At 39.0% G+C, this 22867-nt stretch overlaps 1 pseudogene; it reads right to left on the reverse strand.

Annotated features, from left to right (window-relative positions):
- Nucleotides 1-2487: 2487 nt before the first annotated feature.
- On the reverse strand, nt 2488-21175 carry LOC140226634 (uncharacterized; annotated as a pseudogene).
- Nucleotides 21176-22867: the final 1692 nt, after the last annotated feature.

Here is a 22867-nt window from a genome sequence, read left to right on the forward strand (position 1 = left end):
CTCTGTGTTCCTTTCTCTACTGCCTCCACTAGTGCAACTTCAACTTCCAGCCCATTACTGTCTCCCACTCTTCACTTTTTGCCCTCCTCACAACCCCCATATGTCGCTTCCCTCTTCGTTTCTCCTTTTTCTAAGCTCTTCTTCCAAACTACGATCCGGTTAAGGACTACATACACATGGTGTCACCGCAAATCTTTCTTCCTAATTAACTTCACCATGCAAACCTTCAAACAACACAAAAAACATGTATGTGTAGTTGAATGACCGATAGGTAATATACATGAAACAACGTGGCAATGCATTTTCAATGTGACATTTCACTCCCCCTTTCGAAAAATGCATTTCATAATTTACAACAAAAAAAAAAACAAATACAGGTACTTATAACACTATCTTTCTCCCTACAGCCGGCTTAGTAGGTCTGCGCCAACATTCTCGCTGCCACGGATAGCTTCCACATGGAATCTGTAGGGTTGCAAAGCCAGAATCCAACGCATTAGCCTCCCATTTGCAGGGCTAGCCTTGTTCATATACACTAGTGGGTGGTGATCTCTTTCTAGCACAAATTGTCTGCCGTACAAGTATGGTTCGAACTTCTTTACTGCCCAAACTACAGCTAAGCACTCACGTTCTATGGTTGAGTATGCTTGTTCTCGTCGAAGCAGTTTTCGGCTCGCGTAAGAGATTGAAAATCGTTCGTCTTGGTGTGTTTGGAGGAGGACTGCTCCTAGTCCAACGTTGGAGGCGTCTGTCCTGAGGACGTCCTTCAGTGTTGTGCAGGCCTGCTCTTGGCTCGTTTCCCATTTTACCTTGTTTGGTTCGGCATTTCTGGTTCTGTCCGTCAGTGGTGCGGCGACGGCGGCGTAATTCGGAATGAACTTCCGGTTGTAATTCGCCATACCTAGAAAGGATCTGTGCTCTCGTTTGGTCTGAGGTTGACTTACCTCTTGGATGGCTTTGACTTTTTCAGGGCGGGATCTTACTGTCCGTGTTCGATCACGTGTCCTAGGAATTCGACGCTTGTCTGTCCGATAAAGCACTTACTTGGTCTAGCAGTGAGCTTTGCAGCTCGTAGTCGTCTGAAGAGTTCTGTGAGTGTACGTAGGTGGTCGAATAGATGAGGATGTCATCGATGTAGTTCACCGTTCCTCCGAGTCCGTCTAGCAGTCTCCTCATCAGTCGACTGAAGGAGGCGGGAGCGTTCACTTGCAAGGGCATCATTGTGAACTGAAAGAGACCATCGGGGGTAAGAAAAGCGGTTAGTGGTTTGGATTCTGGGGCCATGGGTACCTGCCAGTATCCTCTGCTGAGATCTGTTTTGGTGAAGAACTTTGCATGGGTGACTTTTGTGAAGAGTTCATCTTGATCTGGTATTGGTTCAGCATTAAATACAGTCACTTTATTGAGTTTTCTGAAGTCTACATAAAACCGGTTGCTGCCATCGAGCTTTTTAACCAGTACAATGGGGGAGGCAATTGGGCTTTCTGATGGCTCAATTACTCCGAGCGATAGCATGGTTTTTACCTCTTCTCTGACTGTGTCTCTAAGAGAATGGGGAATGGGATATGGTTTACTCTTCAGGTGTTCATTTTCTTTGAGTTTGATGTGGTGTTCGCCTAACGTTGTTCGACCGGGAAGATCAGACAGGACGTCTTTGTACTCGTTGAGGAGTTCGTTGACCTGTTCTTTCTGTGGGGAGGAAAGGGCTGAGTTAATTGAGACATCGTCAAGTGACTCGCCCGAAATGGGAAAGGCTGTTGGAGAGATATGTTAGTTAGTGGTTGCTGCGTTTGTTCCTCGTCATCATTCTGCGCTTCGCATTCGATCACGGCGGTACTAGCAGCTTCGGCATCTGAAATAGAGGAAACATCACTTCTAGCATGATACTTTTTCAGAAGATTGATATGGAACACCTTTGGTTTCCAGTTGAGGTCGATCCTGTAGTCCATGGAGCTGATTTTGGAGATCACGTCAAAGGGGCCCTTCCATTGTAGAAGGAGCTTATTCCTGTCAGTTAATAGGAGTAGGAGTACCTTGTCTCCGACTTGTAGTTCCCTGTGTTTGTCCTTATGATTGCAATATTTTGCATACCTGTTTGCTGATTTCTGAAGTTGAGTGTGGGCGTTGCGGCATGTTTCGGAGATCTTGTTTCGGAGATCAAGTACATAGTGGTAAGTAAACTTGGTCTCACCTGTTTCGGCTTCTCCTGTCCAGAGTTCTCTCAGGATGTCGAGAGGTCCGCGTACCTTCCGGCCGTAAAGAAGCTCGAACGGGGAGAACCCCATGCTCTCTTGTGGTGCTTCTCTCACTGCAAAATGAAGGGGAGTAATGTACCTGTCCCAGTCTTTTGGGTTTTAAGCACACATACGTTTCGACATTTGTTTTAGAGTGCCGTTGAAGCGCTCAGCTAGTCCATTCGCGGCAGGATGATATGGAGATGTAGTGAAGTGTTTGATGGACAGTAATTTGCTTACCTCTTTCATGAGATCAGATGTGAACTGAGTCCCTTGATCGGTCAGCATTTCCTTGGGGATTCTGACTCTGGTGAAGATGCTCACTAGGGCTTCTGCAACTCTTTCTGTCTCTATGTTTAGGAGCGGGATTGCCTCAGGGTACCTAGTAGCAACATCAATGACGGTAAGTATGTACCTATTTTTCTGGTCAGTCATTGGGTGAATTGGTCCAACTATGTCTACAACAATGCGTTCGAAAGGGACTTCGATGAGCGGCATCTTTCCGAGTGGGACTTTGGTTACACGACCTTTTGATAGTGTACGTTGGCAGACGTCACACGATCTACAGTACCTGGTAATGTCAGAGTTCATACCGGGCCAAAAGAAATTGGTAAGTATCTTTTCTGTTGTCTTTTTGGTACCTTGATGCCCTCCGAGTAGGTTTTCATGGGCTGTTTGCATAAGCTGTTTGCGGTATTGTTTTGGTGCTACCACTTGTGTGATTGTTGTGTCAGGTAATACGGTGTGATACGGTGTGAGAAACGTAAATATTTTATTAATCAGTTAATTTTGTTTAAACATGATATTCAAAATACGTGGAAAACTATTAATACAGCTATTAATAAAAATACGGAGAAACCACGTATTACCACAATCATACATAATAATTTGACTATCAATGATGCCACATCCATTTCAAACATTTTTAATCAGTATTTCTCACAAATTGGCAATAATCTTGCTTGCAATATTCCGGATAGTCAAAAGAATTTTTCTGAATTTTTACAAAACTCGAAATCCTAACTCATTGTTTTTTGTTCCTTTAGAGAGAAATGAATTGTTAGATATTGCTCAGAATATGAAAAACAAGGAAAGTGCCGGGCACGACAGTATTGACAATGTTCTTTCGAAAAATATTATCAATTTTATTGCTGATCCGTTGGTACACGTTTTTAATTTGTCTTTGTGTAACGGAGTTGTCCCTGAGGATATGAAAATTTCTAAAGTAATTCCCATTCATAAAAAAAAGGGGATAAGGAAGATGTTTGTAACTATCGACCTATATCTTTGTTGATTTCTATATCGAAATTACTTGAAAAAGTTGTTCATTCTAGATTATTAAAGTTTTTGGATATTCATAAAATAATTTCTGATTATCAGTTTGGTTTTCGACAAAACCACAACACATCCCATGCAATATTTACCTTTCCAGATACAGTTTCAAAAGCTATTGATCAATTTCATCATACAATCGGCGTTTTCCTGGACTACTCCAAAACCTTTGATAACATTGACCACAATATTCTTCTTTATAAATTATCACATTATGGTATCCGAGGAAAGGCCTTGGAGTGGTTCAGGAGTTACCTTTCTAGCCGAAAGCAATTTGTGTATGTTAACGGACATACATCAGTCATGCAAAATGTCAATTGTGGAGTGCCTCAAAGAAGTTTGTTTGGCCCTCTTTTATTTATCCTTTACATTAACGACATGCCGAATTCATCAAGTATACTTTCCTTTCTATTATTTGCTGATGATTCTAATGTTTTTTTTTATCACATTCTGATCCTAACATGTTAATCGATGTTTTAAATGTTGAATTGGATAAATTACTTCAATGGATAAGAGCAAATAAATTGTCAATAAATACCAACAAAAAAAAACTAAAACTAAATGATTTTTAGTAACTCTTTGGAAAATGTGCCAAGGAATGTTTATCTGAATGACACAGTTATTGAAGTTTTTTTTTTTTTTTCAATCAATTTTTTAGGTTTGACTATTGACCGTAAACTCGCTTGGAATTTGCATATTGATTCCATAAGCCGTATTATTTGAAGAAATATAGGTGTTATAAATAAAGTTAAATTTTATTTACCCCAAAACGCTCTTTTCATGTTATATTCATCTTTGATTTTACCTTATTTGAATTATGGTATACTCGCCTGGAGGAACACACATTCTTCTCATTTGGAAAGACTACATTTGTTACAAAAGAAAGCTCTTCGTATTATTTGCAATGAATCGTGGAGAAGTCACACTGATGTGTTATTTCAAGAAATCAAAATCTCGAACAATTCATGTACATACTTATCAATAATTCTCTCCCATTTGTGTTTGAGTCCATGTTCACTAAAAATAGAACTGTTCATCTGTATCCTACCCGGCAATCCAACTCATTTCATTTGCCATTAACTAGGACTATGTTTGCTAAATCTATATTTTCTTTTACTGGCCCCAAATTCTGGAACTCTCTCGATAATAGTATGAAACAAGTTCAAAGTTTCAATACATTTACATTCAAATTGAAGGAGTTGTTCATAAATTCCTATATAGTTGAATAAGTTATATTTTAGTTACCCTTAATTTTGAGCTTCCTTTTTTATTCGTTATACTCATTCTTTTCTGTAATCTATTCCTTCCTACATCATGTACATATACCTCGGTGATCCATCGCACCATGTGCCTCGCGTGTGCTGGTATAGACCCTTCATCTCTTCTCCTTTCTCGCCTTTTCCTGTCCTCTTGTCTCTTTCTGTTTCTTCCTTCAAAATAATTTCCTCTTTTCCTCCTTTTCCTTCACTGTGTTTTGTTTTTCTCTCTCTATCTTTCTCTTACAAGAGAGGTTGCTTGTGTTTGTTTGTCCGTCTGTTTGTTTGTTTTTTGTTTGTTTATTTGTATAGGACTGTATGTGTTGTGCACCGTTTATGTCCAGCTAATTGCCTTTCGATGTTATTTAGTCTTTTTGTCCACGAGGAGACTGCAAAAAACAAGCTTACACTGAAAATATCTTTTAGTCAATTGACAAATTAAAGTTAGTCATACAGGTGGTCTTATTTGACAAACTAATAAATTGTCAAGTAATTTGTCATGCATGTGGCCTTACTTGACAAATTTGTTTGACAACTTTTAATTCGTAGTGTAATGGGTCTTATTTGACAAATTTTCATCTAGTCATGACAAATATTTATTTGTCGTGAAAAGTGGTCTTATTTGACAAATTTTAATTTGTCATTTGTCATGCAATAAATTTAATTTGTAGTGCACCAAAATTAATTTGTAGAGCGCAAAAATTAATTTGTCATGCATAAAAATTCATTTGTCATGCAAAGAATGAATGTGTAATACAATTTATTTGTCACGCAGTAGTTTGTCGAGTATGATTATGCGTTTGTCATGCATAAACAAATAGCTACAGTAATCTTACTTTATCTATACATTGTGAGAATACTGTTTGGCACAAAAATCAATTCATACAGGAAATCAGAAATAATATCAGCAACCACTTTATTATCAGGAGAGCAGATTTCCATCAAAACAGAGCAAAACTGTAAAGATTCAATTACTTGAATTTTAATGACACTGATGAATACAAATTATGGAAAAAAACTTCTCGTACAGATTATTTCTAGGAATGTCTAGGTATACATACTCTTAACAATCTTTCATTGCAACTGTAAAATTTATGTTCACAAATTATGCCTAATTTCAACATTTTAACATTTTGGTTAACTGCTGAAGAAGGAACAGATTGTGTCACGGGGATATAAGGAATAACAACATCCTAATGTCCAGCTGTTAATTTGAACAGTTTATATTATTTCATACACATTCAATTACTTGAATTTTAACAACATTGTGGAATACAAATTGTGGAAAAAACATATAGTACACATTATTTTTTGGAATGTCTATCGATTTCTATGTTTTTTATTAAAAATTGTGTAACCATACCAACACAATGTTGGACATTAATAAAAAGAATGAAGTTAGCACAACAATACATAGCCATCACATGTGCGAAATTTCAAGCCAAATTCTAAAAGGATGAGGGGCTTTGTTGAATTCACCATATAAGTGTATCAATTTCATTCAAAATACACTGTTACCATGGCAACATCTTTTCCACACTGACAAAAGATTTTTTTTGTGCAAATCTAGGTAATGTAGAGGTAACATGTGCCGAACTTGAAGATAAAATGCTATAAACAGAGAGAGTTAGGATGAAATCGAAATGTTTGTCCGATTTTCAATCAAAATGCACTGTTACCATGGCAACGTATTGTTAAACAATGATGAAATATAAAGTTTGCATATCTCTGTACTATAATGGTTGCATGTGCCGAATTTAAATCAAATGCTCAAAGATTGAGGGAGTTTCCGAATCCACAATATTTTTATATAGTTTTCATTCAAACTTTGCTTTACCATGGCAACACAATGATCAACAATGACGAAAGGTTAAGTTTGCACATATACGTACCACAGTGGTCAGGTGTGCCGAATTTCAAGCTAAATGCTCAAAGACTGAGGGAGTTGGCCGAGTCCACATGCTTATTGGTGAAAAAAATGTTGTTACCATGGCAATGCACTGTTCAACAATAATGACAGATTAAGTTTGAACATTTATATTCTATTATAGTGGTCACATGTGCCAAATTTCAAGCCAAATGCTCAAAAACTGAGGGAGTTTACTGAATCCACAATATTTTTGCATGATTTCATTCAAAATATATCCACTGTGACCATGGCAACACACTGATCAACAATGACGAAAGACTATGTATGCTCATCTACGTACTATAGTGGTCGCATGTGCCAAATTTCAAGCTAAATGCTCAAAGACCGAGGTAGTTACCTGAATCCACAATATTTTTGTATGCATTTTAGTGAAAAGATGCTGTTACCATGGCAATGCATTGTTCACCACTGACGAAAGATTAAGTTTGCACATCTTTATGCTACACGCATAGTGGTTGCATGTGCCAAATTTCAAGCCAAATGCCCAAAGAGTGAGGGAGTTAACTGAATCCATAATATTTTTGCATGATTTTCCTTCATTCAACACATTGATCACCAATGATGGTCATGTGTGCCAAATTTCTAGCTTAATGCTCGAAGACTAAAGGAAGTTAGCTGAATCCACAATATTTTATGTTTTTAGGTAAACAAAACCGTTACCATGGCAACCCATTGCTCACCACTGACGAAAGATTAACTTTGTACATCTATATACTATAGTGGCAATGTGTGCCAAATTTCAAGTCAAATGCTCTAAGACTGAGGGAATTAACTGAATATTTTCGTATGATTTTCATTCAAACTATGCTGTTACCATGGCAACACATTGATCAACAATGACAAAAGATTAAATATGCACATCTATGTACCATAGTGGTCACATTTGCCAATTTCAAAGCAAAATGCGTGAAAACTGAAGGAGTTAGGCTGATCCACACATTTTTGTATTTGATTGTTTAAAAAAAAAACTGCTGTTGCCATGGCAACAGATTTATCAACACACACATCAAAGGTGTTTTGCACAAATATTCATTACGTTGATCGCATATCCCAAATTCAAACTGAATTGCTACAAAACTAAGAGTAGTGCAATCCACAACATTTTGTAAGATTTTAACGAAAATCTTCCGTTGCCATGGCAATGCATTAAGAAATATTCATGAAAAAGGTGTCTTGCACATCTGCCTGTGATACCGGTCACACATGCCAAATTTGAAGTTAATTGCTCAAAAAATGAGAAAGTAGTTCGAGTCACAAGTTTTTATGAAAATATGCCATTGCCATGGCAATGCATTATGCGATACTAACGAAAAAGGTGTCTTGTACATTTACCTTTGATAGCGGTCACACATGCCAAATTTGGGGTTAATTGCTCAAAAAATGAGAGAAGAATTCGATCCACAACATTTTGCAAGATTTTTTTAAAATTTGCTGCTGCCATGGCAACTCATTATGCAATACTTACAAAAAAGGTGTCTTGCACATCTCCCTTTGATAGCAGTCACACATGCTAAATTTGAAGTCAATTGCTCAAAAAATGAGAGAGGAGTTTGATCCACAAGATTTTGCAATGGACTGACCGACCGACTGGCCACCCAACCTCAGAGTGATTCCTATATACCCCCCCCCCCCCAATACACACTATGTGTGGGTGGGGGTACAAAAACTCGAGTATCTTCTTCCATGGAATTTTTTATTTTGATTAGCTGTTGGGTATAGTTGTCATGCTAGTTACCAAGTTACCATAATTGTAACTTTTGTGCAACGGGCCCCTGAACATTCCCAGTGTAATGTCAGTGAAATACATAGAAACAAGCCAAGGACGACGCTGTTGCTGTGAGGATGTCACCAACTGTACAGACTGTACAGTTTTCAACTTTGACCGTAAACTCGGTGGAGTCCAGTGGGGATTCTTCATCCCTCAATATCGAGACAGGATCTACTGTGTCGTCATCCTTTAAGTAAAAGAGACAATGATGAAGCCAATTTAGTATCCAGTTTTATTATTATTATTATTTTACAAATAAAGCACTTTATAATTAGTAAATTACAAAATTATTTCATTTACAACAGACAATGATATTCTAAATATCATTTTATCTTTGGGGTGTATCCCCCCAAATTGTAGAATTTCAGGCATTTCATGAGTATGCAGATAATAGAGCTCAGATGACCACGCTCACCGAGTCATGTAACAGTATAAGCCTGCATTCATATGCATTTAAATGAAGCCAATTTCATGGCTCAGTGAATGCATGAACCAAAAACTGTGGCTTCATGGTTCCCACTGCAATGATTTTCAAGATGACCTATAGTTTCCAGAAATAAGTGAAGGTAGTATAGTAGCAAAACTACTTAGCCAAAATCAACAATCATGGTATCAATCTACTCATCATTAGAAAAAAACCAATTAAATGAATACAAGTACATAAAAACAAAGGTTTTCTGACATACGAAATTACCATAAATTGACCATCCCTATTTTTATGGGGGCCATCAGATCATGCAGCTGTCTGGTGTTTGCAAGACATTAGTTAGTTTATTGTGCCTTCTTGGACATGAATAATAGTGGCAAGTTTTAGATCACAGTACACAATTCACAGACTCATATACTAGTATCTTGCTTACTTGAATGTTACATAGAATAGGACTGAACAATTGCATGTATTGAGCAGAGTCATTAATAGATATCAAGAGAACCTCAAAAATATGTTCAATTCTTTTTCACAAGATGGTGGGAAATTTTCCACCCTGCCCACAAATTAACTTGTGTAATAATAGAAAGTCTACTATAAATTGAAGACTCCTTTTCTTTTACCTTTTGTCTGACGAAGCTGCCACTCTCCTTCAGCAACACCGGGATGACAGTAATAGCAGCCTTTGACTCTGCATCTATTATAATTAAGGGGGGAAAAAGAAAATAGGACTACACTTGATAAGTGAATTGACTGTGATCAATTTCAGACTCTTGTCTGACCATTGCAAACACAAATCAATATCATTAGTGATTAAACCAACATAACAAATGAGGGTTATAAGAACTGAAGGAGAACACCATTCCAAAAAATCTTAAACACAAATCCGAAAATTATCTTTGGGCATTAAAAAATTACTGGGAACATCAGTTGGGGGCTGGACCCCCTCCCACACCTCTGTCTTACAAAGGTTAAAGGTTGCATTGCTAGAGACATGTGCAGCCTAGGAATTGAGATTTTATGGGTTACATCAGGAAACTGAAATCATAAATTTAGAAAAATAAATAAAATGTATACTGCCTATGCCTGTGAATATATGCGCTCTATGAAAAAAAAAACTTTATCATAAATTTTAAAGAATAAACAAATAAATAAAAAAATCACCAAAGAACTTGCCTTTCCTTCAATCTCCATCATCCAGTTTGATGATATCTTCAATGACTTCATCAGTCCAATTTGCTAGTGAAGTAGGTTTACCCTTCCGACTGTTGTAGCAATGCTGCTTTGCAGGATTGCTGCGGCTTGCGTCTTAAGTCCTGCATCTCACAGACTGATGATACCCTCCTCTCTACCATGTATCCGACGAAATTCAGCAAGGAGCAAAAAGATAAATCAAAATACATTTATTAGGATATAAGTCTAATGGTTTTTAACATTTTTCACATGGAATGTAGCTTTGCCACTAAAATGTATCCATCTCTCTCTCTCTCCCTTTCTCTGGTCTCTCAACTCAGCTGCACTTTACAACCTCATAGTAACAGGGAATGCTGCACAGTAATAGGGCCCAATTTCGCACACACATTAAAAAAAAAAATATATTAGGGCCTATTTAGGGAAGGACTAACCCCGGAGCCCTCCCATGACAGTGGAAGGGCCCTTAAGCGTTTGCATTGTATGTTAAGTAGCAGTATGGTAAGGGTACCACCTATCGGCAAGGTACCTTGACATCGGCACCCTGCGTATCATGGCTGCTTGCGTATAAAGGTACGTCGCAGAATTAAAGTGCCATAAGCTATGAAAACAATAAAAACGAAGAAATGAAAATCTAACTCACAAACAAACCAACAAATCCGTTTCAATATTAGACATCCGCTCAGTAATGACGCATTGCTGTGAAATTCACGTGCATTACCTATGGACGGAGGGGGTGCCAATCATTACGTCCCCTTTTGAGTTGCGCGAAGAAAATAGAACGCATGCACTAAAATTGTGTTATTTTAAAATGGAGACTCAGAATCAACGAAACGGTCACGACATTCAAAACTGCAGCCAGCAGGGGAGATGGCATGTTTGAGATAAGATAGGTGAATTTGTTTTATACTTTTGGAATAAACAGGATACAAATCCTTAGGGTGACGATCGGATAGGTGGTAGTCCTACCTTCAATCATACACCTTCCTACTAGTAGCAGTACTAGTCCACTTCTACAGTATAAGTACGGTACAGGCACCGATATTAAAAGTGCCCAATTAAAAACAAAAAGCTGACAATTGTGACCCAAATAGAAAACATCAATAACATTGCGAAGCCCGTCACGTTTATTCAGTAGGCCTAATTGAAGCTACTTTAGTATATATTCAAATTAACATTTTCAAAACCGCGAAGAATACAGACTGTGACATTGTGTTAATATCCACAGCCCTCGCACTACGTGCGAGGGCTGTCGCAGTTTAGGGAAGGACTAGATTCTTGACCTAGCCCGACCAGACGCTGTTTGTTACAACTAGGCCTAGGCCTACGCTATGTGAATCTACGTAGGGCCTACAGTGTACATGTACACAACCTATACTGTACGTTTGCTCCGTAGCAGCAACTGGGCTATGTATAGTTTAGGGAAGGACTTGACTAGATTACTGACACCGCGATTTCAAGTTAAAATGTTTACTTTTGAAAAAAAAAAATGCTTGAATTTTATAGAGAAAGTCAATTTGGAACATTCAACTATCGAATTAGATAACAGATGTGCTTGAAAAAAAAAAAGCACGGTAACGTTAATACTAATAGCCCCCACCATTGCTAGCATGCGTGATTTTGCGCTTGTTACTTGCAAGCGACACTACTGTACTAGACTCTACAGACTGTACAGTAGACCATCTAACGTTACAGCGATCATAATGACATTAAGTAACAGTACACTTGTACATCAAGCTACAAAGTAACACTAAATTCATTCAAGTATCAAAAACACCAAACAGATCTCGTCTATACTTACAAGTCACTAATATTTGGAGGTCCTCATCTTGACGTCAGACGTTTAGAAAAGCAATCTAAGTTAGATATCGAAGACGAAGCCGAAGCGAATGATCGACGAATAATACGTACTCAAAAATGCGTCGGCCGCCAGCAGCGCGCGTCGTAGCTGTTGTTGATATAGACCGATTCAAGTGACTGTTCATGGAAGTGCGCCCTCTTAAGGCGACGCCATAACTGGGGGCCAACCAGGCCGGGTCGGCAAGCGCCCGGTGCCCTGCGTGCGTGGCAAGGTTGCCAGCGGAAGCCAGTGCTTTTACCACCCGGTGCCAGCCGGCCAGCTAGCTATCTCTGGCGCTGGCAGCGATCGACGCATCTGGATTTGTGACAACTATAGAGTCTACTTTTTTTTTTTCGTTAGCTAATTAATAAAATTAAACAACTTATACCGACTATGAGCGAATGGGTAGATGGCGTATACGGCTGTAGCCCAAACTTGAACTTCAAGGTAAATATCGGTACGATCCGTGAGTGTTTGTAGACTCTATTTCTTTTGCGATGACCTGGGTACTCGCGTGTAAGCCCCGTCACTACATCTATTCACATTTGTGTAAGGGGATAAAAACACCTGGGGAGAACTATGGCTGGCGCAGACAGACGTCTAGATAGTGATGAGCCTAGACTGTTGAGCAGTTAACTGATATAATTAAATACAAATAATGAATCAGAATCTTGAGCTAGATAGTAGATATGGCGCTATCAATTAGTAATAATATCAGTTAACTTAAACCTTTTTAGGCTTTTCTCGGACCAGCGGGGTAGAGTCTGTCTAACTTTTTTTAACTCTTGTCTAGAATTCTAGCCAACAGTCCAGACTAGATCTAGACCCGTCTAGACCTATTGACTTCTGGAACCCTAGCTACATCCTATATCATTTTCGGTTGTCACTAACTTCCGGCAAGCCTAACTAAGTACACCAAACTGAAGGCAAATCTAGGCGTTTCTAAGCCGTATAAACTAAAGAAGTTAATTTACGTTGCCTGATGTCAACAACCAAAAATTCTACTGTTTAAGGTCTAAGTAACCTTGCATTTAACATCGCGCTAACGCCTAAAATTATAATCTACAAAAGTGATTTTCAAATCAAACTTTCTAACTATGAATTATGCTTATGAAACGGATGTTTGCCACCATTCATAGCAGTTTAATATCTATAAGTATCACTTTATCAAAAATTAAAATTATCAAATTCAGAGTTCCAGGACCATGTTGAATATGGTCAATTTAATGCTGAACGCTTAGTGAAGAAGTAAAAATTTACAATATAAGAATTTTTTACACATCTTCAAACATTCATTTGGCTGTAGTGTAGGCTTTAAAATGTTTGTCATATAGTATAACCAGGAAGTGTATTCTAACTTTGGTAAGTATTGCACCAAGCATTAAAAAAAAAATGAATTATCAAAATCTTTGATCTGAACTTGTCTTCTAAAATGAACAACTTTATTTTACGAATATGAATATGCAGTGATTAAGCCTATATTAAATAAAGAATCTATTAGGCATAGGCCAAAGTTTGTTTCGAAAATCTGTGCATTTTTTATACCGCTGTGTTTATTCATGCGTCAGTAGTGTCTGAATTTCACGCACTGACGTGCAGCTTCCATTTCCGGTTTTTCGCCTGTCATTTGTGCACCCAAACAACTGCACAATGTGTGTTTGTTTGTTTTTTTTCTGATCCTTTGAAGCTTTCATTTTAGATCGATATGTCTGAATTACTCAATCTATCCAAAAGAAAGGCATTAAATGCCGCTGAATGACTTTTACACAGTGAGTAAAACAATCACAATTTTAGCGCGGCGGTCGCCGACCCAGCGGCCGCCGGCGGCGCATGCGGCCGCGCCCGGCTAACTATGCGCGATGGGTACGCTGGGCTGCTAGCTGCAAGTGCAACTCGCTGGGTAGCTAGCTCGCTGGTAGCCCCCCGTTGGCCCCCAGTTATGGCGGCCGTTATAGCGCCGCTAGCGGCGGTAGGTGAATAGGCCATCGAAATTGAATCGGTCTATAGCTAGTACGTATGTGTGTACGTGTGAGCTGCATGCATGCATGCAGCACGCACATGCACAAAATCCATTCTAGCAGCTGCGCGCACTCGATCGGTACCCATGGCTATGTTATGATTTTACACAGGTTTATGTAATTTTGGCGCGTATGATGCATGACAAATCATTTTAAGATTTAGAAACCCGTTTGATTTTAATTCGTCATGAAACTGGGCGATCGGTGTTACCTGATTCGTAATGTATGAACTGAAGTTCGTAGTGTTTAAGAAGATTTGTACATTACCACTTCGGGTGACAATGCGAATTTGTACTGAATCATTGTTAAACAAATGTAAGATTCGTCATGACATTGTCGTTTGTCAATCGGGAATTTTCATTCGTCATTACATGATATTAATTCGTAATTACATTTCAAAGAATCGTACTGCGAGTAAAAACATTTGTAGTGAGTGATGAAAAGTTGTCATACCACTCATGACAAATTACTTGACAAACTTTTGAGGATGACCTACGAATTAATTCTTTCAGTGTAGCCTTTTAGCATGTCTCCTCCATTTCCTGCAACTTTAGTTTTGATTCAATATTCTCTTGCTTTTTTTCATGCGTAGTATTGTTAACTTCACGTATTTTTCTTTGTTACGACATTGTATTGATGTTGTGTTATTTTGTGTATGAAAATGTTGTCGGAAATGAAATAAATGAAATGAAATAAATGAAAGGGTCCATTTGGGGAAAGTGGAATGAGCGATACAGCATTCCGTCTTTGTAAAAGAAGGAAGAAAGACCGTTACTGCGACTTACCTTCTCTGAACGAGTATCTCGCAGGCGGTGTAATGTTTCATCCTTCTGTTGTGTCTCTTTGAGAGCTGTTGGAGTCACAATGTTTGCCATTGGGTGTGGAGTTCTGAGAGGACGATATGGCTTACCATCTCGTTGAGCCTGGTCTCTCGTCTGTACAGCGCCGACAGGCATGGGTGTAGCCGTCCAGTCAGGATCTTGGTTGTCTGGTTCCCTTACTCCGGGTGGATTACCTAAAATCAGGTCATAGAGTGGAGTTTCCATGCACAAAGCGTTAACTTTCCCTACGTAGAAGGGAGTGTCAACATCTATCATACCGTTGGAGAGAGTTTTCACTGTGCCGTCAATCATCACGCAAGTACTTTCTTCACCTGTCATTTGGTTTGGCTGGACAAGATCTTGTTTAATGATAGCTCCGCTGCAGCCGATGTCTCTGAGAACAGAAATGTTATTGTTATTGACTAGTCCGTTAGTAACTGGAATTTGTCTGTATGACCACAGTGTCATGTTCTTTGGTGCATGCTGCACTCATCAAAGGCAAGGAGTGTCCGCATTTGAATTGGATATGATCTGTGGTGGATTCTAGTTTGGGGGCATTGAGTGGCATCAGAATCATCATACAAGAAGCCTCAATTTTGACCTTTGTGTTAGTGCAAGCTGGACATTGACAGGGAGTATGTGGATTTCGTTCTACCTGATCGGGTTCCGATGAAGCCAGGTTGTGTTCCGAGGCAGGGGGGTTTCTTTGCTCTGGATCCTGGGCGAGGAATAGACCTGCCAATTTCATGGGGGAGAAAGGACAATAGTTTGCAATGTGACCCGGTGTGTGGCATATGAAACATGTTCTGCTATGTTTCCCTGTTTTGTGCGATCACGGGCAAGGTGACCGTGTTGATGGCAGTTGTAACATTTGGGTTGAGATGGGGGCCTATTTCCTGAAATGTTATTTGGAGGGATTTTACCTTAAGGTCTTGTGTTACTCCGTGGCATCTGTCCCACGTGTGTCTGAGTGTTCCCTTGTGCCGGTGGGGGTGGTCTGAAGGTGCCTCCTCTGGCGTCTAAGTACTGCTCAGCTAGTTTCAACACGTCTTTCGAAATCTCGGGCTGCCGTTCTTTTAGGAAGATGGCCAGTTCTCGATGGCACCCACTGATGAGCTGTTCCCGAAGGAGTAGATCCGCCAGCTCCTCGAAAGTGTGCTCTATACCAGAGAGGCTCACCCACCTGTTCAAGTAGTTCTCTAGTCGGTTTGCATAATGGGATGCCGTTTCTCCTGTTGTCAGTTTGCCTGAAAAAACAAAACAAAAAAGAAAAAAAGAAAAAAAAATTGGAGCAAAAACCTTCTGCAGTGAGCTGAAAGGATTTTTTCAAGAGTGCATGTTTGAAAGTGTTATAGTCATTGGATTCAGTACTTGACAATCTAGAGTGAACATCAAGAGCCTTACCTGTAAGCAGTGTGCTTAAAGGGCGGGTCCTGTTTTGGTTGATGATGGCACGTCGGGATGAAATTTTTGGCAAGATAATGACAAACTACTTATGAATATGAAAGTACATTGAAATTTTTGGGGAATTCAAAGTTTTTTTTTTTGACAAAAATCGGTTTGGAAATGGCTGAGAAATGCAAAAATAAGTCGTCCGATAAAAGTGTGGGACCCACACTTTCTTCCGTGATACGACCGTACCTCCCTCTACAGTTTGAATTTGACTACATTGGGCTTGAGGCTTTTTCAACCGTTATCTTCCGCACACGCGAGCGATATGTACCGCACGGCTTGGTCTGGGAGGTTGACCTTTTCACTTCCATGAATTTGGGAGAGACAGCGCGGCGCGAATTAGGAATATTGCGTAATCATGGGGGTTCATGGCACATTTGCAGAACTGTATGCACGTCGTGTGTGTGTATAGTTCTGTGATCGCACTGCGCTATATCAGCCGTCGTTCCGTTTGTTTACTTGAGTGCACATAGGAGGGGAGTCTCTTTTCCTCGGTTTGATGCTGCGTATGGAGCTCTTCGGATTCCGACTCGAGAGCAAACTAAAACAGTTAGGTTTTGCAAGACGAGGTACTTACGTCTCCGACCCAGAAATCTCGCAAAAGAATATAGAATCTTTCGACATGAGACGTAGGGGACAACGAAGGGATCATGATTATTGAAACTGGACAAGATGCCTTCATCCCGTAGAATAGAACCGACGCGACACGTGGATCTACCGACCCCAGCTCGCGATGCCCTGAGTGAAAAAGTGAGTATACAGGCATTGAGTGTAGAAGGTAGTCAGTCTGACACATCTTTATCCGTAAGTGCATGATGTGAGAGCTTGAAGTTTATCTCGTGAAGAATATCCTGTGCCTGCTAGAAAAGATGTATGTAGGATGACCACAGACGACTTGATTACTTGATTTTTTTCAACTTGATTTTCAAGGTCTTATGCCTGTAAAAAGTTCCGAAAAATAAATTTCTGAATAATGAATTTCGCAAGGGGTGATCGGCAAAATGAGAATAAAGTAGGGTCCGTTAGTGCCGAGTGTTCGTTGATCTGAAAATGAAATAAATTTCCTTATTCTGAAGCGACTGTACTATTCTCAAGATATGTGTATCGATCCTAAAGCGAAATCAGGCTCATTATTCCAAAAAGGAGATTCGTTCGTAAAAAAAAAGAAGGAATGTTCGATGTCAATTCTAAAAGTGAATTATATGTGCCCAAAAGAGAATAGGGGAGGGAGTGATCATAATTTCTGTCGAGTAGACCTATATAGTTTACATGAGATTTGGAAGGGAACGATCTACACCGTACTACTAGGTATTATCAGAAACAGGGGAACACAATGGCGCGGCAAAACATTACACCCTCGTGTCATTTTCTTTTCCCTACCTTTGAGTAGCCCCTATTTATAATAATCGTTTCTATATCGTATGTAGCGGCAGTATTGATTTATTCAAGAAATATTTGATCGGAACAAATTTAGGCTGTTACGCCCCTTTAAAGTTCAGACCGTTACCTTGGATACACCGTCAAGTGCGCATTCCTTCGGATGCTTGCGCACTGATTTGTTCTACGTACTAGTATGCTGCATGCGTACTGACATGAAAACCACGCAAAAGACATGGGCCAAGATGCAAGACATGATCAAAAAGAATGAGTTTGGATCTGTGATTGATTTACTTTAGGAACCTAAACAGTTTGGTAAGAGAAATTATGATGAAAACAGCTGAATATTTGATTGTTGTAGCTTTGTTTAATCATTTGTGTAGTGATATGTGTTGTGTTGTTAGCTTATAATCGAGTTCAGAATTTAGGTTGACATAACGATTCGATACGGTGTTTATATAGAAAGTGATTACACGTAGAACAGTACGGTACGCTGTAGGTATTGATTATTGTACATGATTCCTGCTTAGCAGGCAGGGAAGTGAAATGTTGGAAGTGTGAGTGCATGATCGAAGTTTACAATACTGTGCACGTTTTATTTAGGAATAGTATAAGACTCCATATTCAGAAGAATATTGTGTAATGGTCATATAGGAATGAGAATCATATTAAGAGATTCAACTTTTGTCACTTTCACAGAGCTGTATACTGTTAGATTTACACACGTACACCATACGGTCAATACAATCCCATACATAACTGCATTTAGAGGGCTAACTTATTCAATGTTTGTGAAGGGTTAGTTTCTTTTTTTTGGTGTATCATATGGGTGTTGAGGTGTCAAAAGGAAAGACATTCAAGGGTTTAAAGGGAAAGATGATCTTGGATTTATTTTATTGTAAGAAAGGCAGGCTGCATTTCATGATAGTGTTGTAGGGATGCAATTGCATCATTTGAACTTAATTATGTGAGTGATAGAGATAAAGGTCACTTCATAATGTACACTTTGTTTGAATGATCAGAGTAAACAGGTGTGATAGAGTCAGGTCATTTAGAACAATATCATTATTTCATGGTGCAGTGTATTTGTACACTGAAAAATGCAGTACCATACATCAGATATTGAGTCAGAATACAGCTGTATGTCTCTACAAGACATTGATGTGTTAATGTTTAGGACTGGACACTGAACACTTGCATATTTAGTGCACTGCATATGGTTGTATGCATTTGGGTTAACAGTGTAAGGTTGTTACTGTTGTTATGTTAGTTGCACAAATCGAAAGGTGTTTCGATTATTACAAGTATTAAGTATATTTGGAAGACGCAGAAATAATTACACTTGACAAGCTGCTCAAGGTAGTGATAACTAAGCATTTATTATTTCCTTTCTCTTTTTATAGTAAACCACAAGTTAGTGTGTACCACAAGTTCGGGTTCGACACCAGTATGAAAGCACACAAGTACACAAGTTGGTGTGTTCCACAAGTTTTGGTTCAACACAATTTCGTGTTTGTTACAAGTACACGAGTCCAGCTGGTATTGATGTCTTCAATAAATGAACGAACCTGTGCGTTCCAACTGTGACTGACTGAAGTAAACTTTCACCTTTATGTAGTACGTGTCTACACATATTACATAGCTCATCCTTATGATGGTATTGATCATAATAGTCATACCATAATCATAAAAAAATGAAGTATACAATACCTGCAAGCTACAACTAACGACTAACGCTGGCCGTTTGGCGGAGGTTCAGCGGTCCGATGCATCATGAATATGTGCGTGTGTTTGCGTATTATTTTCTTTTGCTTTTGTTTTCAAAGCTCTTCAATTACTGTTTGTTATTATTAAATTGACTGAGACTCTATATGCCGTAGAAGACTGTAGGTTGTTCATTCACTGTGTCAGTGTGGTCCATCTATGAAGATCGTACATATCGTACATAGATCCATCATGATGAATTGCTGTTTGCTTTGATGTGCCCTTTTCGTTGAAGTGTGCTGAATAATTATGAAAGTTGTAATAAGTGGAGATATGAAATAGCTTTTGTGATCTGACAAGCTATAAGATGATTTGCGCAGGTTGCATAATTCCATTTCCATTTCATAATTTGTTATCACAGTCAGTGTGAACAGCTTGATGTCAGGTTCTAAAATGTTTTAGGATGTTATGATCATGTTCCCAGGATGAATTCCTTCTGAGAAAAAAACAAGAAATCTTCAGATGTATTTTTTGTTTCTCAGAAGGGATTCATCCTGGGAACAATGCGTGTATAATTTTTCGTAGATTGTCGGTTAAAAATGCAACCAATGTCTTTTCCTTTTACACTTTCATCATAATAAGAAGCAGGCTATGGATACTCTACATCTCAAATGGCACTTTAGTGGTTTCTCGGGACCTCTGAAAATGAAATCAGACCACAAAACTTCCAAACAGTTTATATTTTGACGGTTCCATCGGAGAACTGTGTCGATTTTTTTCCCCTTTTATTGGCAGGCCACGATACATTTCTTTTTCGGGCCATCAGATTCGAATTGAACGATTTTGTAAGCGATCGGAACAGGACACCAAAAATAAATAAATAAAATTCAAGTTTGTCTCGGAATTAACTTGTGAAAACTCCATTGATTCCATTATACAAGGAACGCGGGATATTGCGATGAATTATGGTAGTCAATGAGATACGTTATATGACCCGACGTTGCTCTTTCAATATACGCTCACGCGTGAAAAAAAGAATGAATCTTTAATTCCACTGTATCAATTTCTCTATAGCTTTCAGGAGCAAATCGAGAAAAGACAGGAATGTACATCGGAAGCCAGTCACCAAAGGTAATGTTATTCTAGTAAATATACAAACAAACGTTACCTGTTCTTTTTTGCGTTGTGTGTGTGTGTGTGTGTTTGTGCATGTGTATTTGTGTTTTTTTATTTATTTATTTTTTTTTTTTTGGGGGGGGGGGTATCTGTAGAATGTGAAAACACGTTTAAGGCCTATATCGGTCTATATGACGTTTATTTTCATTCCGCGAATTTCTTATTAGTCGGAATTGAAGGCATTGTGTGATTATTATTTCACTCTGATACATAAACTACGGGATGTGCAATTGAATCGTATATTAGTTGAAGAAAATGTCTACTCATGGAACCATGGTAATGATACAATTATATATAAAAAATATTTCTGTTTTGTTCTTTATTACAGAGGCAGATGTGTTCCACTAAAAAGCAAAACCAAATCCCAAAACACCAAAAAAAAAAAAAAAAAAAATGGAGAGGTTCGGACATGCCGATTTTCTATGCCCGGCCACGAAGTATCGCCAGAGACAAGTCGCTTTATCCATCTGTCTTTCTCCTGAACAGTTTCTTCCTCCATCTCTCTGAAATTCGGCTGAGCCCCTTTCACAGCCTGAACGTTCCTGGTGAGAACCATGCCCAGCCCGAGACCTGTCATTCCATCTGGCCCGATGCTACCACTGCCCACCTGTCTGAAGAGTTGAACACTGGGGAACGACGTTGATGGCATCACAGCGAGTGTCCACGGTGATTCAAACTGTGTGAACAGTTCCTTTGGTAATCTACTCTGCTGAGGAATCGGCAGTAGACTGATGGTGTACTATTAGGCGGTAATTTTGTTGTGCAATAACATGATATAACTGTTCTAAGTTTAGTGAACAAAAATCACTCATGTCCGTATCGCACATAGCCTATAAAACTTATGGATTTTTTTTTTTTAATACAGTGTACTGTACATTGTTCCAAGTTTTGCACACAACTATATCCCCACAAACACAAGAGCCACTATTAGGGTTCACGCGTATGCCAAAAAGCGGGATACAAATCTCGAGATTTCCATGACCATCGTAATCTCGAGATTTTTGCATATGTGCACACATAATCCCACTAATTTGAGCGATCAGCATCGCGATGGTACCCCCAACAAATCTTGCACGTGATTTCTGAATTACTAGTAGCGCCCTGATTTGCTCCCGGTGACCGTGTAAACGGCTGACCGAAAATATTTTACTAATCTCCAGATTTTATATTTCATCATTCAAGCGAGCATCACAATAACGGGTAAATGACAACATCACACTACTGTGCGGCAGCTGCGTAGATATTGTCTGTACATGCAAACGAGTGAAGAGGGGGAAAAATCTCGAGATTTGGAGTTCACTTCAATCGTCATCCTGGGTCGTCATCCCGCTATGTTGCTATACGTGTGGATCCGGCTAATGGCGCGTAGACATTCTACATAATGGAAGGATAGTAAACACAAGATCAAGACATGCATGATAATGAATGCGAACGATCCGGTGAACGAACGCATGTTGTATCATTGTACTGATATTATTATGAAGGAAATTGTACGTATAAGGCCTACGAGTGTTACTTATTAGGTGATACGCTATCAGCGTATCACCTATTGTGTTTGTCAAAATCTTCCTTTCTTTCTTTTTATTTAGGTGATACGCTTTCAGCGTATCACCTATTGTGTTTGTCAAAATCTTCCTTTCTTTCTTTTTAGGTGATACGCTATCAGCGTATCACCTATTGTGATTGTCAAAATCTCTCTTTATTTCTTTTTATTCTTCTTTCTTTCTGGACAATTTTGTGTCATCAATATCTCAAGAATGACATTACGGAATAACATGACATTTTCAGGGAACATGTCTCATGACAAAATCTAGCCACAATAAGGTTTTCATGACAGTAACATATCTATGACGTCATCTAGGCGCCATTTTGTGATTTTCGGACCATGTTACATGATCGATCATAACTTCATAACTAAAGGTCATTTCTGTATCATTTTTTGTAGACATAAAGTTCAGGTCACGTTCTATCTTTCTTTCTCTGATGCTAATTACCTAGCACGTCATCTAGGACGCGTAAGCGCGCGTCAAACTTTTAAAAGGCTCAAAACAACTTTTCAATGGGAAATCTCGAAGTTTCAGACAATTTTAAGCGTTTCAAACGATTTTGCGCGTGCGCGTCCGTCCGCGCGTTTTCGCGCGCACAGCGTGCCAGTAACATGAAAATGCACTTTTTTTGACTGATTTGGATTCCTGATACTTTGAGTAACAATATCCATTGATTTCTGATCGATTCTGACAAATAACAAAGCAATGCACTTGCGTCAAAGTTGAAATTTCGCCTGCGCGTCTATGTGCAAATACAGTGAAAAAACATGTCTTTGTTTATTTCGCCATAGCTC

Source organism: Diadema setosum, chromosome 3 (assembly GCF_964275005.1).
Source record: "Diadema setosum chromosome 3, eeDiaSeto1, whole genome shotgun sequence".
In the NCBI taxonomy this organism is placed as follows: domain Eukaryota; kingdom Metazoa; phylum Echinodermata; class Echinoidea; order Diadematoida; family Diadematidae; genus Diadema; species Diadema setosum.